This window comes from Indicator indicator, chromosome 18, assembly GCF_027791375.1.
Source record: "Indicator indicator isolate 239-I01 chromosome 18, UM_Iind_1.1, whole genome shotgun sequence".
Classification (NCBI taxonomy): Eukaryota; Metazoa; Chordata; class Aves; order Piciformes; family Indicatoridae; genus Indicator; species Indicator indicator.
In genome coordinates this window covers 20,140,459-20,158,712 of record NC_072027.1, presented here as the reverse complement: position 1 = coordinate 20,158,712, position 18,254 = coordinate 20,140,459, and positions in this window count along the sequence as shown.

The window sequence follows — 18,254 nt, the reverse complement described above, 5'->3', positions numbered from 1 at the left end:
CACAGCTCTGAACCACCTCCTCCACGGCTCGCAAACACCTCCTCCACGGCTCTCAAACACCTCCTCCACGGCTCTCAAACACCTCCTCCACGGCTCTCAAACACCTCCTCCACGGCTCGCAAACACCTCCTCCACGGCTCGCAAACACCTCCTCCACGGCTCTCAAACACCTCCTCCACGGCTCGCAAACACCTCCTCCACGGCTCTCAAACACCTCCTCCACGGCTCTCAAACACCTCCTCCACGGCTCTCAAACACCTCCTCCACGGCTCTCAAACACCTCCTCCACGGCTCTCAAACACCTCCTCCACGGCTCGCAAACACCTCCTCCACGGCTCGCAAACACCTCCTCCACGGCTCGCAAACACCTCCTCCACGGCTCTCAAACACCTCCTCCACGGCTCGCAAACACCTCCTCCACGGCTCTCAAACACCTCCTCCACGGCTCGCAAACACCTCCTCCACGGCTCTCAAACACCTCCTCCACGGCTCTCAAACACCTCCTCCACGGCTCTCAAACACCTCCTCCACGGCTCTCAAACACCTCCTCCATGGCTCTCAAACACCCCCTCCATGGCTCTAAAACACCTCCTCCATAGCTCTCAAACACCTCCTCCACAGTACTAAAACACCTCCTCCATAGCACTAAAACACCTCTTCCATAGCTCTGAAACACCTCCTCCATAGCACTAAAACACCTCCTCCATAGCACTAAAACACCTCCTCCATAGCTCTGAAACACCTCCTCCATAGCACTAAAACACCTCCTCCATAGCTCTAAAACACCTCCTCCATAGCTCTAAAACACCTCCTCCATAGCTCTGAGACACCTCTTCCACAGCACTAAAACACCTCTTCCATGGCTCTGAAACACCTCCTCCATAGCTCTCAAACACCTCCTCCATAGCTCTAAAACACCTCCTCCATAGCTCTAAAACACCTCCTCCATAGCTCTGAGACACCTCCTCCACAGCACTAAAACACCTCTTCCATGGCTCTGAAACACCTCCTCCATGGCTCTCAAACACCTCCTCCATAGCTCTGAGACACCTCCTCCACAGCACTAAAACACCTCTTCCATGGCTCTGAAACACCTCCTCCATGGCTCTCAAACACCTCTTCCATGGCTCTGAAACACCTCCTCCATGGCTCTCAAACACCTCCTCCATGGCTCTCAAACACCTCCTCCATAGCTCTGAAACACCTCCTCCATGGCTCTCAAACACCTCCTCCATGGCTCTCAAACACCTCCTCCATAGCTTTTAAACACCTTCCAGGCCCTTTAATCTGTGATTAAAGAGAGCAGCTGGAGTCCTTGAGACATGTGTGAGGTGTCCCTGCCCATTGGCAGAGGGGTTGGAACTAGATGATCCTTGTGGCCCCTTCCAACCCTGACTGATTCTGTGATTCTATGTCCTGCATGTTTTAAGGTTCCACACTGCTGACAGATCAAAACAGGGCAATTTCTGTTCATTTTTAAGGACTTGGAGCAGGTCTTAAAACATCACAGAAAGTAAAGCCCTAATAAAGGTATCCAGCTCTCAGACCAAAGAATCAAGAGACTCAGAGAATCACAGAATCACAGAATCACAAATGAGAGAATTAGAGACTCAGAGAATCACAGAGTCAGAGCATCAGACTCAGAAAAATCACAGAATCACAGAACAGAGAATCACAATCACGAATAAGAGAATCACAGAATCAGAGAGACAGAGAATCACAGCATCACAGAATCACAGCATGGTAGGCGTTGGAAGGGACCTATGAAGATCATAAAGTCCAGCCCCATCCCCTGCCAAGCCAGGTTCACCTAGAGAAGGTCACACAGGAACACATCCAGGCAGGTTTTGAATCTCTCCAGAGATGGAGACTTCACCTCCTCTCTGAGCAGCTTGCTCTGGGTCTCTGTCACAGGATCACAGGATCACAGGATGTCAGGGGTTGGAAGGGACCCAAAGAGATCATTGAGTCCAACCCCCCTGCCAGAGCAGGACCATACAATCCAGCTCAGGTCACACAGGAACACATCCAGACAGGCCTTGAAAGTCTCCAGAGAAGGAGACTCCACAACCCCTCTGGGCAGCCTGTTCCAGTGCTCTGGGATCCTCACAGTAAAGAGCTTCCCCCTTGTGCTGAGGTGAAACCTCCTGTGCTGCAGTTTCCATCCATTGCTCTTTGTCCTATCCCAGGGAGCAAGTGAGCAGAGCCTGTCCCCTCCTGACCCCCAGCCCTCAGATATTGATAAACATTTCTTCAATCCCTTCTCAGTTTCCTCTTTTCCAGACTAAACAGCCCCAGGTCCCTCAGCCTCTCCTCACCAGGCAGTGCTCCAGTCCCCTAATCATCCTCACAGCCCTCTGCTGGACCCTCTCCAGCAGATCCCTGTCCCTGCTACACTGGGGAGCCCAAAACTGAACACAGTACTCGAGATGAGGTCTCAGCAGGGCAGAGTAGAGAGGGAGGAGAACCTCCCTGGCTTTGCTGGACACACTCTTCTTAATGCACCCCAGGATCCCATTGGCTTTCTTGGCCACCAGAGCACATTGCTGGCCCATGGATAACTTCTTATCTACCAGCACTCCCAGGTCCCTCTCCATGGGGCTGCTCTCCAGCAAATCACCTCCCAACCTGTACTGCTGCAGTTTATTTTTCCTCCCCAGATGCAGAACTCTGCACTCATCCTTCTTGAACCTCATTTGGTTCCTCTGTGCCCAGCTCTCAGCCTGGCCCAGTCTTGCTGGATAGCCTCACAGCCTTCAGATGTCTCAGCCAAGCCTCCCAGTTTGGTGATATCACCAAACTTCCTGAGCAGACACTCTGTCCCCTCTGTCACACTTAATTTAAGTTCCTCCTCATGTTTAGATGAACTTCAGATGTTCAAGCTTGTGCCCACTGCTCCTTGTCCTGTCACTGGGCACCACTGAAGGAAGCTGCTCCCAGCCTCCTGCCACCCACCCTGTAAGAATTTGTAAGCATTGATGAGATCCCCCTCAGGCTGCTCTTTTCCAGGCTAAAAAGCTCCAGTTCTCTCAGTCTTTCTTCATCACAGAGATGCTTCAGGCCACCCAGCATCTTTGTAACCCTTTTGCTTCACCCTCTCCAGCCAGTCCCTGTCCTCCTTTGAGCTGGGGAGCATCAGAGCATCCATCACCAATGGCCTCATGTGGTCTAAGAGTTTCCTTTCACCTTCAGTCTTGTTTTCCTTGGGATGCTCCTTGAGAAAGGGAATCCCTGATTCAATTTTAAAGGCTGGCCAAGAGGGAGAAAAAAAAAAAAAAGCTGTAAGAAGGGAGCTGTTCTTTTCTCCAAGCATGTTTAGAGCTTTTTTTCATTATTATTTTCTCCCTAAGCCAACAGTTTTCAGCAAGGTCCTGAACTGGAGGTACACTGCTAACAAACACACAGAAGGATGATGGTTTCTACTCAGCATAAATTAGTTCTTCTCAATGCCTCTGGGCAACAATCCAGCTCCAAGACCTAATTCTTGCAGGGATCTTTACCATTTGATCATGTTTAGATTTTAATTGAATATTTCTTTCTCTTTTTTTTCTTTTGAGTGCTTGCATTTTCTTCTCTGCAACCCAATCTGATTCATTTTTCCCCACTGGTCATCCAGAGCTCTATTTCCAAGGCTTGCTTCTAGCAGAATGAATCAAGAGAGCTGCAGCTTATCTTTGATTTCACACAATCACAGAATCCCAGCATGGGAAGGGTTGGAAGGGACCTCTGGAGCTCACCCTGTCATAGCAGGGCACCCACAGCAGCTTGCCCAGGATCACAATGGCCAGGGTGGGGTTGGAAGCTCTCCAGAGAAGGAAACTCCACAACTTCTCTGGGCAGCCTGCTCCAGGCCTCCAACACCTTCACACCAAACAACTTTCTACTCATCTTCAGATAAAACCTCCTGGGTTCCAGTTTGTGCCCTCTGCCCCTTGTCCTGTCCCTGGGCACCACTGAGCAGAGTCTGGCCCCAGCCTCTTGCCCCCCACAGCTCCTTTAGCTCTTGCTGAGCATTGCTCAGATGCTCTCTGGGGCTGCTGTTCTCCAGGCTCTCAGCCCCAGGGCTCTCAGCCTTTGCTCCTTACAGAGCTGCTCCAGGCCCCTCAGCATCTCTGTAGCCTCCCCTGGACTCTCTCCAGCAGTTCCCTGTCTTTCTTGAACTGGGAAGCCCAGAACTGGATGCAGTACTCCAGCTGTGGCCTCACTGGGTCAGAGTTTAAAACATTTAAAACATTTGCCTGTTTTAACACAAATTACACTTGCCTGAAACACCAAAAAAACATCTAAAGAGCTCTCACAGGAGAGAGGAGATGCTCTTGCTGGAACTGTTTGAACCCAGGAGTAGCAGAATAAACACTACCCAGGCTCACTGTGTTTGCAGGAGACTGAGTTGGGCACCTCACAGTCTGTCAAAAGATTTGGAAATACGGAATATTTGAACATCTGGAATGCTGAGATAAGTGAATTTTGGCTACTTCTATCCAGTATGCAAATGATACCATTGACAGCCTTGGTTTTGGATGTCCAGGAGGATAAGAAACTCATGGACTGAAGTATTTTTGGGGATTGGGAGGTAGGAGGGCAGGGTAGAGAAATTTTCATATTCTGCCACAGTTTTGGGGGTTACAATTAAAATAACACAGCAGTAGGAGACTCAGAGGTGGCCAAGATCAACAAACATCAAGGAATTTGCAGATGACTCCAAGCTGAGTGGGGTGGTTGATAAGACTGAAGGATGGGATGGGTTCCATCCAGAGGGACCTGGACAGGCTGGAAAGGTGGCTGTGGAGAATCTCATGAGGTTCAATAAGGCAAAGTGCAAGGTCCAGCACCAGGGTCAGGACAATCCTTGGTATCAGTCCAAGATGGGAAATGATGAGATTGAGATCAGCCCTGCAGAAAAGGACTTGGGGGTGCTGGGGGGCAGAAGCTGGACAGGAGCCAGCAATGGGCACTGGCAGCACAGAAGGCCAAGGGCAGCCTGGGCTGCATCCAAAGCAGTGTGGCCAGAGCTGGAGAGAGAGGATCCTGCCCCTCTGCTCTGCTCTGGGGAGACCTCACCTGCAGGGCTGTGCCCAGATCTGGGACCCCCAACACAAGAAGGATGGGGACCTGCTGGAGAGGGTCACAAAGATGATCAGAAGGCAGGAACACCTCTGCTATGAAGACAGGCTGAAAGAGTTGGGGCTGTTCAGCGTGGAGAAGAGAAGGCTCTGGGGAGACCTTATAAATACATTTCAGTATCTGAAGGGAACCTCTGGGAAGGATGGGGAGGGACTGTTCAGAAGAGCTTACAGTGACAGGGTGAGAGGCAATGGTTTGAAACTGGAGCAGGGGAGATTTGGGTCAGACCAGCAGGAAATTCTTCACAAAGAGAGTGGTTAAAATCCTGGAACAGGTTGCCGAGGGATGTGGTTGAGAGCTGCGTCCCTGGAGACACTCAAAGCCAGACTCGATGTGGTCCTGGGCAGCCTGGAGGTGTCCCTGCTGTGCTGGAGATGTCCCTGATGCCCCCTGATGCCTGCAGGGGGGTTGGACAAGATGACCTTTGAGCGTCCCTTTGAACTCGATGCAATCTGTGAGTGTGCAACACAAAGCTCTTGCTGCCAGTGAAAGGAGCAAGCCCGAGCAGCCTGCAGGATTTGCTAACAGGGAAATTACAACCCCAGGGGTTTTTACCTCTCATTGCTCCCAGAATCCATCTTTTCTGCCAGCATATTGGCTTTGGACTTCTGGGGTTTATGCACACAAGATCCAACGGTTGGGCTTTGATGACAATTAAGCCTAACTGATGTTGTGTATTAATTACCTCCTGTCATTAAAAGGACATCTCATTTGACTTTAGGCTTCTCAGACTTAATCCTGCGCAGCTTCTCCCTGCTCAGTATTTGGGTCACTGCACAGCATAGGAGCAGGATTCAATTAAAGGTTTGTTGTTTGGTTTGTTGGTTTGGTTTTTTTTTTTTTTTTCCAGGGATCTTACATAAGGGCAAGAAGAGAGAATCCAAAATATGTTTCCCAAATGTTGTGGTTTAACCCCAGATGGCAACTAAGCACCACACAGCCGCTTGCTCCCTCCTCCCCACTCCCAGTGGGATTGGGAGAATCAAGAGGGGGAAAAAGAAAGGAGTAAAAAATTCCCGAGTTGAGATGAAAATGGTTTAATAATTAAATGAAATTAAAGTAAAATAAAATAAAACAAAGTAAAATAGAATAACATAAAATAAAAATAAAATAAAATAAAATAAAACAAAACAAAATAAAACAAAATAAAATAAAATAAAATTTAAAAAGAAAATAAAGTAAAATAAAATAGAGTAAAATAAAATAAAATTAAATTAAAATAAAATAAAATAAAACAAAGTAAAATAAAATAAAATGAAAATTAAATAAAATTTAAAAAGTAAAATAAAATTAAATTAAATAAAGAAAAACAAAATAAAATAAAGTAAAATAAAGTGAAATAAAATAAAATGAGATAAAATAAAGTAAAATGAAACAAAATAAAACAAAATGAAACTAAATTAAATTAAATTAAATCAAAGTAAAATAAAATAAAATTAAATTAAATAAATTTAAATGAAATAAAATAAAATAAAGTAAAATTAAATTAAATTAAACAAAATAAAATAAAGTAAAATAAAATGAAAAAATGAAATGAAATTAAATTAAATAAAAGGAAATAAAATAAAGTAAAATTAAATAAACCAAACCAAACCAAAATAAAATAAAATAAAATAAAAAATAATAATATAAAATAAAACAAAATGAATAAAATAAAACAAAACCTAAAATAAAATATAAAATGAAAAATTGAAATATTAAATTTTAAAATAAACCAACAAACTAACCCAAAATAAAATACAATAAGAATGATAATAATAATAGTAATAATCATTATAATAATAGTAATGAAAAGGAATGCAACAACCAAAAAATAAAAAAGAGAGAAATAAACCCAAGCCAAGTGCTGCACAATGCAGTTGCTCAGCACCCACTGACTGATACCCAAGCAGCCAACTCCGCCCACATCGTGCACTGGTTCTGGTCATAGATTCATAAAATGGTTTGGGTTGGAAGGGACCTCAAAGCTCATTCAGTTCCAGCCCCCTGCCAGGGGCAGGACACCTCCCACCAGCCCAGGTTGCTCAAGGTTTCATCCAGCCTGGCCCTGAACACCTCCAGGGAGGAGGCAGCCACAGCCTCCCTGGGCAACCTGTGCCAGTGTCTCACCACCCTAACTGGAAAGAGTTTCTTCCTCATCTCCACTCTCATGCTCCTCTCTTCCAGTTTATAGGTCCCAGCTTTCTTCTTTCTCTGTATAACTGCCCACAGAGAGCTCACTGCAAATGCAGAGCAGTGGCACTGGATCCTCCAGTGAGCAATGCAGGCCATAGAGAGGAGAAATCCCTCAGGAGAGCAGAGTACAGCATCCCCATACCAGGAGCTAATGGATCTCTAAGGTCCCTTCCAACCCAGGCCATTCTATGATTCTGTGACCTGGTCGTGCTGCTATGCAGACCCCTGCAACACCTTCTGTCAGTGCTGGTACTGCTTAGCTAAAGCAAAATCAATCTGATTCTTTCAGGTGATGCTGCTATGGTGCCATTATGCAGCCACCTCTAGATCCTGTGTGGATCACAGGCTCACAGGATGTTAGGGCCAGAGCAGGAGCATAGAATCCAGCACAGGTCACACAGGAACACATCCAGATGGGTCTGAATGTCTCCAGAGAGGGAGACTCCACAACCTCTCTGAGCAGCCTATTCCAGGGCTCTGGGACCCTCCCAGTCAAGAAGTTCCTTCTCCTGTTGAGGTGGAACCTCCTGTGCTGGAGTTTCCATCCATTGCCCAGGGTGCAAATAAGCAGAGCCTGTCCCCTGCCTCTTGACCCCCAGCCCTCAGCTACTGATAGACATTGATCAGATCCCTCTCAGTCTTCTCTTCTCCAGACTAAACAGCCCCAGGGCTCTCAGCCTCTCCTCCCCAGGCAGTATCCATTCCCTTCAGCATCCTTGGAGCCCTCCCTTGGACTCTCTCCAGCAGATCCCAGTCCCTCCTGAACTAGGGAGACCAGAGCTGGATGCAGTATTCCAGGTGAGGTCCCAGCAGGGCAGAGTAGAGGGGGAGGAGAACCTCCCTCAAGGTTCTAGTGCTGGCTTTGAGGACTAAGGAATCCTTCAGCTTGAAGTGCTGCAGAATTGCTTCTTCCATGTGATGTGAGAAGAGAGCAACTTAAGCTGTGCTGTGGATTTTCTTTCATGTCCCATGCAGCTGCTCTGACACAGCCTTTAACATCAAAGGATGACAGAGATGTAGTGAAGGAAACATCTCTCAGAAGCCACACAGCCTGGCAAGAACTAAAAGTGTTTGCCTGCAAGTGGTGCCCAGAAATATGTAATTGTTGTCTGAGGAAAGCCAGTGAGTAGCTCAGCCACATCAAAGAACTGACATCTGCTGCATGGTGCAAAAGAACCACAGACTTGTCAGGGCTGGAAAGGACCTCAAGGATCATCCAGTTCCAATCCAAGGCAGGGACACCTCACACTACAGCAGGTTGCTCACAGCCACATCCAGCCTGGCTGCAAAAACCTCCAGGGATGAGGCTTCCACCACCTCCCTGGGCAACCTGTGCCAGTCTCTCACCACCCTCATGGGGAAGAATTTCTTCCTAACATCTAATCTAAATCTTCCCTCCTCTAGCCTGGATGCATTCCCCCCTGTCCTATCACTGCCTAATAAATACCATGAAAAGGTATCACATCCCTGCTGGGGCATCACATCCCTGCTGGGGTATCACATCCCCATTGGGGCATCACATCCCCTTTGGGGCATCACATCCCTGCTGGAGTATTACACCCCTGCTGGGGCATCACATCCCTGCTGAGGCATCACATCCCTGCTGGGGTATCACATCCCTGCTGTTGTATCACACCCCTACAGGGGCATCACATCCCTGCTGGGGCATCACATCCTTGTTAGGGCATCACATCCCTACTGGGGCATCACATCCCTACTGGGGAATCACATCCCTGCTGGGGCATCACATCCCTGCTGGGGCATCACATCCCTGCTGGAGTATCACATCGCTGCTGGGGCATAACATCCCTGTTAGGGCATCACATCCCTGCTGGGGCATCACATCCCTGCTGGGGCAACACATCCCTGCTGGAGCATAACATCCCTGCTGTGGCAACACATCCTTGCTGGGGTATCACATCCCTGCTGGGGCATTACACCCGATTTCAGCCTTCAGCACTAAGATGAGATAAATTAGAGCTGGCCCTGGCAGCCCTGTTCCAGGTCCTTCAGAGTTAACTAATGGAAGGTTCAAGTGTCTTGGCACCACTTGAGCAGCACCAAGGAGAATTAGAAAGTCCTTGCCCATTAATTACAGGAACGGCACTGTGCAAGGCGCAGTCATGGTTGAAACACATCAATCACAGCCACCCCAGACTTCTACTCCTGCAATAGTTTTCCTGTTAGATAAAACCTTCAGCTTTTCTGGGACTCAAAATCCACTCAGTGCAGCCTCAGTGGGAAAAAAATGTGTGGGATTTGGAGAAAAACTAGACTGAAAATATCTGTAGATGCACACTTGTGTCCTGAATAAGCCCCCAGTGTATCACAGCCCTCCTTTAGGAAGACCTGAATCAGTCTCTGTCTCAGAGAACAAGATTCCATCAGTGTTGGAAGAATCCATCCTGAAGCCTCTCTACCTGGCCAATGGTCTGCTAAGCAGTTGCCAAGCAAATCAGTTCTCTACCCCAGGATTTAAGGCTTTTAAGACATCACTGCTCCTACTCCTGGATTAGGCACAGTGGCAAAGCTCTCACTGGTGTCTGTCTTCCTCTTCATCACAGAATCACAGAATTAGAGAATGGGTTGGGTTGGAAGGAACCTTAAAGATCATCCAGTTCCTGCTATGGGCAGGGACAGCTCCCACCAGCCCAGGTTGCTCAAGGCCCTGTTCAACACCTCTGGGGAGGGGGCATCCACAACCACCCTGGGCAGCTTGTTCCAGTCTCTCCCCACCCTCACTGGAGAGAAATTCTTCCTCATCTCCAGTCTCAATCTGACCTTTTCCAGCTCAAAGACACTGTCCTTCCTCCTGGCACTCCCAGCCCTTGTCAAAAGTGCCTCCCCAGCTCTCCTGGAGCCCCTTCAGGTACTGGAAGGCTGCTCTAAGGTCTCCCTGGAGCCTTCTCTTCTCCAGATTGAACAGCCCCAGCTCTCCCAGCCTGTGCCCATAGGGGCAGTTCTCCAGCCCTCTGATCATCTTCCTGGCCCTCTCTGGACCTCTTGGAAGGTGTCCCAGCCCATGGCAGAGGGGTTGGAACTAGAGGATCTTGAAAGTCCTTTCCAACTTAAGCTGCTCTATGATTCTATGAAATTCTGCTGGTCCCCTCAGATGCCTCAGAGGGGACTATGCCAGTGTTCAGGTGCTGACATTTGAAGGAGTGACTCCCAGAGCTCCTGATGGGAGCTTCTTACCCTGTAACAAGGAGCTGCCTAACCCCAAGAGGGAGTAAATTTTGCTGGAGCTGTAGGCTCAGAAAGTCCTTCGTAGAAGTGAATTTAAGCTGCCACTAAGCATCACAAAAGCACCCTTGATCTTTCCAAAGCCACGTGGAACAACCTCTTGTTAATCTCTCCTGTCAGGGCAGTTGCAATGCAAATGCCATCCTGAAGATCAGCTGCCTCTTACCCTGAGGGCTGGCTGCGCTGGGAACTGGCAGGAGCAAGAACCTCCCTCGCTCTCTTCTCAGGGACTAAGTGGCACAAAAAGTCAAATTGAGTTTTGTTTCATCCTCAGGCTCCCTTCACACACACAAGGGAAGCTCTCAGCTGGCCACATAGGGTCAGTTTGTGGCCAGCAGCACCAGCAAGGAGCCATTCATCAGCCAGGAGCTGATGGGAGGGTTATGTGGGGGAATTTTTCCACGGCATTAGACAATAGCAGAGCTTCAAAGCGTGGCAGGTCAAGCCAGGGCACTAACTGGGAGCACTTGCAGTCAGAGGGAGGAGCTCTCCTGCCTCTAGACCTCGCTAACAGCCCCTGGGGTCAAGCAAGCTCTCACAAATGGCCAACCCCTAGCGTCTGCAGAGCTGTCAGATAGGCTGAGGGCAGCAACTGCTGACCCGTGAGTTCTACTGCTCCAGTTCTTTGTGCATCAGAAGAGAATTTAAATCCCTGTCAAGTGTCTTTGCTTAGGCCCTTATTGGGCAGTCCTAGGCTCCCCTGTGAGCCTGCTGAGCCACGGAGGTGGTGGCATCCATTGGCATGCACACAGGAGATTGCACAGCAAGCTGGAAGTAGCAGGAGATTGAAGTGCTGGAATGCCAAAGCCTTCACAGCCTGATCAATATCGATGATGCAGCTTGGCCTGCATTGATTAACTTGCAGAGTGAAACCCCTGCAGGCAGTGAGCTTTGTGGTGAGGCTCTCCCTGCCCCAGGAGCCACCAGGATTGTGTGGCTGCATCCAATGCTAAATAGGTCACTGCAGACTGCAGGTATGAGCATGAGCAGCCCCAACAGCAGGCTGTGCAATGAGCACACACAGGACAGCTGCACTCCCTGCAGGGGAGGCTCTGGAAAATTCTAATGCTGTGCTAAGTCGAGGGAGGTTCTCCTCCCCCTCTACCCTGTCCACATCTGGAATATTGCATCCAGTTTGGGGCTACCCAGTTCAGGAGGGACAGGGATCTGCTGGAGAGAGTCCAAGGGAGGGCTGCAAGGATGCTGAAGGGAGTGGAGACTGCCTGGGGAGGAGAGGCTGAGAGCCCTGGGGCTGAGAGTCTGGAGAGGAGAAGGCTGAGAGGGGATTTAATAAATATTTATCAATATCTGAGGACTGGGGGTCAGGAGGGAGGGGACAGGGACAGGCTCTGCTCAGTTGCACCCTGGGATAGGCTAAGGGGCAATGGATAGAAACTCCAGCACAGGAGGTTCCACCTCAACATGAGGAGAACCTTCTTCACTGTAAGGGTCCCAGAGCACTGGAACAGGCTGCCCAGAGAGGTTGTGAAGTCTCCTTCTCTGGAGACTTTCAAGATCCATCTGGATGTATTCCTGTGTGACCTGTGCTGGATTCTATGGTCTTGCTCTGGCAGGGATGTTGGACTTGATGGTCTCTGGAGGTCCCTTCCAACCCCTAATATCCTCTGCTCTGTGATTCTGTGAAGTCTCCTCCATAGACCGGGACCTAAAGAGTGGCTGCCAGGAGGATGGAGACTCCCTTTTTACAAGAAGTCCCATGGAAAACACAAGGGCTGATGGGGACAAGTTGCTCCTGGGAAGATTCCCATTGGACTCCAGCAGAAAATGCTTCCCCATGGGAACAGTTAAACATTGGAATCATGTCCCAAGGGAAGCAGTGGATTGCTCTACATTGGAGAGTTTGAAGACTCAGCCTGACACAATTTGCTGGGCCAGCAAATTTCAACTGCACTATCACCTAAAAAGCTTGGAGCAGATGACCCTTGGGGTCCCTTCCAAGCTGGCATTCTGTGATTCAGTGAGCATAGAGGGAAGTGCTAAAAACCCTCAAACCTAGAGGCATTTGGCCATGATTCCTGACCTCACACTGCAAGGTCATGTGCACCACCCTCCATATCTATACTGCTGACTGCAGATGCCCAGTGGGCTTTACGATGTTGGTACCAGCTCTGTGTAAAGGCATAGGGCTGGCTACAAATCCATACATGCTGGAAATCAATGGAGGGATTATGGTGGCAAATGGAGCAGAGGCAGTGATGCTCACCCAGCCCCATGGCAAATAGTGATTTGCTTGGGTCCATCCTGATAGCTCCCCAGGTCTCTTCATGTCTGTGCAGCTGGGAGTGCAGGGCTGTCACTCCTTTCATCTTCTAGGTTAGCTCAACCAAATCACAGAATCATAGAGTGGCAAGGGTTGGAAGGGACCTCCAGAGATCAGCCAGTCCAACCCCCCTGCCAAAGCAGGATCACTGAGGGCAGCTCACACAGGAACACATCCAAGTGAGTTTGGAAAGTCTTCAAAAAAGGAGACTTCACAACTTCTCTGGGCAGCCTGCTCCATGCCTCCAGGATACTCAGAGCAAAGAATTTCTTCTCCTGTTGATGTGGAAGGTCCTGGGTTCCAGCTCATACGCATTGTGCCTTGTCCTATCACTGGGCACCACTGACAAGAGCCTGGCACCTTCATCCTGACCCCCACCCTTCAGATATTTGTAGGCATTGATAAGATCCTCTCTCAGCCTTCTCTTCCCCAGACTAAGAAGCCCCAGGGCTCTAAGCCTATCTTCACAGCAGAAATGTTCAATCCCTTCATGATCCTTGTAGACCTCCCCTGGACTTCCTCTAGCAGATCCCTTTCTCTCTTGAACTGGGAAGCCTCAAACTGGACACAGTATTCCAGGTGTGACCTCAGCAGGGCAGAGTACAGGGGAAGGAGAACCTCTCTAGACCTGCTGGCTGCACTTTACATGATGCACCCTAGGATACCTTTGACCCTCTTGGCCACAAGTCCTGTGTCTTTTTCTAAAAGCAGGGAGGAGAAGACATCTTTCTCCATTTTCTAGATACTGTCAAGAATTTGGTGATGAAAACCATTCCCTGCCTCCTCCTGCTCCAGTCCAGCCCCAATAGCCTCATCCAAAACCTTGTTTTAAAATGCAGAAGTAGCCAAGCTCAGCAAGACTGGATCTATGCCCATGTCCAGGCACACCTTCACAATGAAGAGACTGTCCAAGCATTTCCTGTCTAACCCTACCATGTCAGCTTCTCTTCTGCTCTCCCATCCACCCACCTACCCCCAAGATCTCTTCTGCCAAGCCATGAACCTTCCTGCTGGCAGCTGATGGCTCACAGGTTTTTGGCCATTTACAAAACTGAGTGGCCAAGAGTTGACACAGACAGAGAAGGTGAACATCCCCAACATCCATCAGCCACTGTCCCAGCCCCTCCTCACCTGCAGTACTGCTCACAGGGCTGGAGACCTCAATATAGGAAGGGCATAGAGCTGATGGAGCAGGTCCAGAGGAGGGCCATGAAAATGCTCAGGGGGTTGGAGCAGCTCTGCTGTGAGGACAGGCTAGGAGCTGGGGGTGTTCAGCCTGGAGAAGAGAAGTCTCCAGGGAGACCTTAGAGCAGCTTCCAGTACCTGAAGAGGGCTACAAGAAGGATAGAGGGAGACTGTTTGCAAAGGCCTGCAGGGACAGGACCAGGGGCAATGCCTTCAAATTAGAGCAGAGCAGATTGAGATTGGATATTAGCAACAAATTCTTTACTATGAGGGTGGTGGAACACTGGCACAGGTTGCCCATGGAGGTGGTTGAGGCTCCATCCCTGGGGATATTCAAGGTGAGGGCTCTGGGCAACCTGACTGACTGGAGGACGCCTCTGCTGACTGCAAGGGGGTTGGCCTGGATGGCTTTGGAGGTGCCTTCCAAACCAAACCATTCTATGATTCTGTGACTCTGTGACTCTGTGATTTTATGATCCTATGATTCTCTGATTCTCTGATTCTGTGACTCTGTGATTCTCTGATTCTGTGACTCTGTGATTTTATGATCCTATGATTCTATGATTCTATGACTCTGTGATTCTATGATTCTCTGATTCTGTGACTCTGTGATTCTATGATTCTGTGATTCTATGATTCTGTGATTCTGTGATTCTGTGATTCTGTGATTCTATGATTCTGTGATTCTATGATTTTATGATTCTATGATTCTATGATTCTATGATTCTGTGATTCTGTGATTCTGTGATTCTGTGATTCTGTGATTCTATGATTCTGTGATTCTATGATTTTATGATTCTATGATTCTGTGATTCTATGATTCTGTGATTCTATGATTCTATGATTCTGTGATTCTATGATTCTATGATTCTGTGATTCTGTGATTCTATGATTCTGTGATTCTATGATTCTATGATTCTGTGATTCTATGATTCTGTGATTCTATGATTCTATGATTCTATGATTCTATGATTCTAAGATTCTGTGATTCTATGATTCTATGATTCTATGATTCTGTGACTCTGTGATTCTATGATTCTATGATTCTGTGACTCTGTGACTGTGATTCTATGATTCTGTGATTCTATGATTTTATAATTCTATGATTCTGTGATTCTATGATTCTGTGATTCTATGATTCTATGATTCTGTGATTCTATGATTCTCTGATTCTGTGACTCTGTGATTCTATGATTCTATGATTCTGTGACTCTGTGACTGTGATTCTATGATTCTGTGATTCTATGATTTTATGATTCTATGATTCTATGATTCTATGATTCTGTGATTCTATGATTCTATGATTCTATGATTCTGTGACTGTGATTCATGATTCTGTGATTCTCTGATTCTGTGACTCTGTGATTCTATGATTCTATGATTCTGTGACTCTTTGACTGTGATTCTATGATTCTGTGATTCTATGTGATGGTGGCAGGGAATGTGAGGCTGGACAGGGCTCTGGGCCACCTGATCTAGCTGGGGATGTTCCTGCTGACTGCAGAGGGGTTGGACTGAATGAGCTTTGGAGCTCCCTTCCAACCCAAACCATTCTATGATTGCCTGGCATGTGTGGAAAACATTTATATAGCCAAGGACAATCCCAGCTGACTCTGGAAGCCTCACCACAAGAAAGACCTTGAATTGCTGGAGTGGGGCAGTGAAGCTGGTGAAGGGTCTGGAGAACAATTATTCTAAAGGAGCAGCTGAGGGAACCTGGGGATGCTCAGCCTAGAAAAGACCCTCTGGATCTCTACAGCTGCCAGAGAGGTTGGATCCAGGCTGGGGTTGGTCTCTTCTCCCAAGGAATAAGTGATAGAATGAAAGGAAATGGCCTTAAGTTGTGCCATGGTAGGTTTAGGTTGGATATTAGAAGAAACTTCTTCACTGAAAGGGTTCTCCAACAGTGGAACAAGCTCCCCCCAGGGAGGGGAGGTCCTCAAAAGCACCCTGGAGGTGCTTAAAAGACATAGAGAGGTGCTGCTGAGGGCCATGGTTCAGCACCAGACTTGGCAGAGTTAGATAATGTTGGGACTTGGTGATCTTAAAGGTCTTTTCCAGGCCAAACATTTCTCTGATTCTATGATACTGAACACAAGTTTCCAGTGGAAGGGATTCAATGCCTGCTCCAAATCCCTTCTCAGTACCTGGCTGTCATGGGTGTGAGACATGACCTACACTCTTGATCCCATCAGATGATGCTTTTGGATGTGCTAAAGCAGCCGTGTCTCTCTTGCTTTCCACCTTCCACAACACTTCAAGAGAGGAAGTACAACTGACCTCCTGTTGGAGCAAGTCCAGAGGAGGCCACAAAGGTGATCCAAGGGCTGAAGCATTGTCAAGGTTGGAAGGGACCTCAAGGATCATCCAGTTCCAACCCCTCTGCCATGGGCAGGGACACCTCACACTACAGCAGGTTGCTCACAGCCACATCCAGCCTGGCTGCAAAAACCTCCAGGGATCAGGCTTCCACCACCTCCCTGGGCAACCTGTGCCAGTCTCTCACCACCCTCATGGGGAAGAATTTCTTCCTAACATCCAGTCTGGGGTGTGAGGAGAGGTGGGCAGATGTGAGGCTGCCTCTCCCCCATCATGACTGCATGACTGTGGGGCACCTGGGGCTGAATCCTTCCTAGACAACCTGCAGCTCCTTCCTGCTGTGTTGAGAATCAGCCCTCCCCACAGCTTTTGTTTAGGGCTCCAAAGATGCTGAGGGGCCTGGAACATCTCTCTTATGAGGAAAGCCTGAGAGAATTGTCTATGTCCACCTGTGATTATCAACATCTGAGGGGTGGGGGGCAAGTGGAGGGGGCCAAGCTCTTTTCAGTGGTGTGCAATAATAAGCCAAGGAGCAATGGATGCAAACTTGAACACAGAAGATTTCAACTCAACATGAGGAGAAACTTCTTTCCAGTGAAGGTGACAGAGCCCTGGAGCAGGCTGCCCAGGGGGGTTGTGGAGTCTCCTTCTCTGGGTGCATTCCAAACCCACCTGGATGCATTCCTGTGCAGACTCCTCTGGGTGATGCTGCTTTGGCAGGGGGGCTGGACTTGATTTCTGGAGGTCCCTCCCAACCTCTAATGTACTGTGGTGCTGTGATCTTGATGAGCTTGAGAAGTGGTCCAGTGCCAACTGCATGAAGTTCAACAAGTCAAAGTGCAAGGTCCTGCATCTGGGGAGGGTCAACCCCAGGCACAAATCCAGGCTGGGTACAGAGCTGGTTGAGAGTAGCCCTGATGAAAAAGCCTTGAGGGTACTGACTGCCTGGATGCATTCCTGTGCAGACTACCCTGGCTGGTCCTGCTCTGGCAGGGGGGTTGTACTCGATCATCTCTGGAGGGCCCTTCCAACCTCCAATGTGTTGTGATACTGTGAACTGAGGCTTTTTAGTCTGGGGAAGAGAAGACTGAGGAGGGATCTCATCAATGCTGATCAATACTTCAAGTCTGGGTGTCAGGAGGCTGGGCCCAGGCTTTGTTCAGTGGTGCCCAGTGCCAGGGCAAGGGCTAAGAGGCACAAACTTGAACATAAGAAGTTCCAATTGAACATGAGGAGGAACCTTTTAAATGCAAGGGTAATGGAGCACTGGAGCAGGCTGCTCAGAGAGGTGGTGGCATCTCCATCTCTGAAGACATTCAAAACCCACCAGGATGTGTTCCTGAGTGCCCTTCTCTAGGCAACCCAACCTTGGGAGGGGGTTGGACTTGATGATCTCCAGAGGTCCCTTCCAACCCTCACCATTCTGTGATTCAACACAATGCCTCTGCCAAACACATCTTAGTGGAGGTAGCAAAACATCTCCAGGCCAACTGTCAAGGCCATGCACTTGCTGCTGCAAACTGAGTCCTAAATCCTACTCTCAAGCATCTTACTCTCCAGTCCCTGGTGCCAAAGACAGGAAATGTTGCAGTGCTTTCATTTTCAAGTGCTCACATAATCACTGCACTTCTCCTGAACTGTTTGCTTTAATATTCAGTGCTCTCCATGACACACTTTCCCTTTTGTCCTCAAGAGCCCTGATTGTCCTATTCACAGTCTCAGAGAAAGTGTCCAAAATTAGCAGAGGAGAATTGGAGCTTTCAACACACAAAAAGATCAGAGAATCAGAGAATGGTCCAGGCCAGAAGGGACCTCCAAAGCTCATCCAGCCCAACCCTCCCCACAGTCAACAGAGACATTCTCCACTAGACCAGCTTGCCCAGAGCCCTGTTGAGCCTCACCTTGAATATTTCCAGGGGTGGGGCCT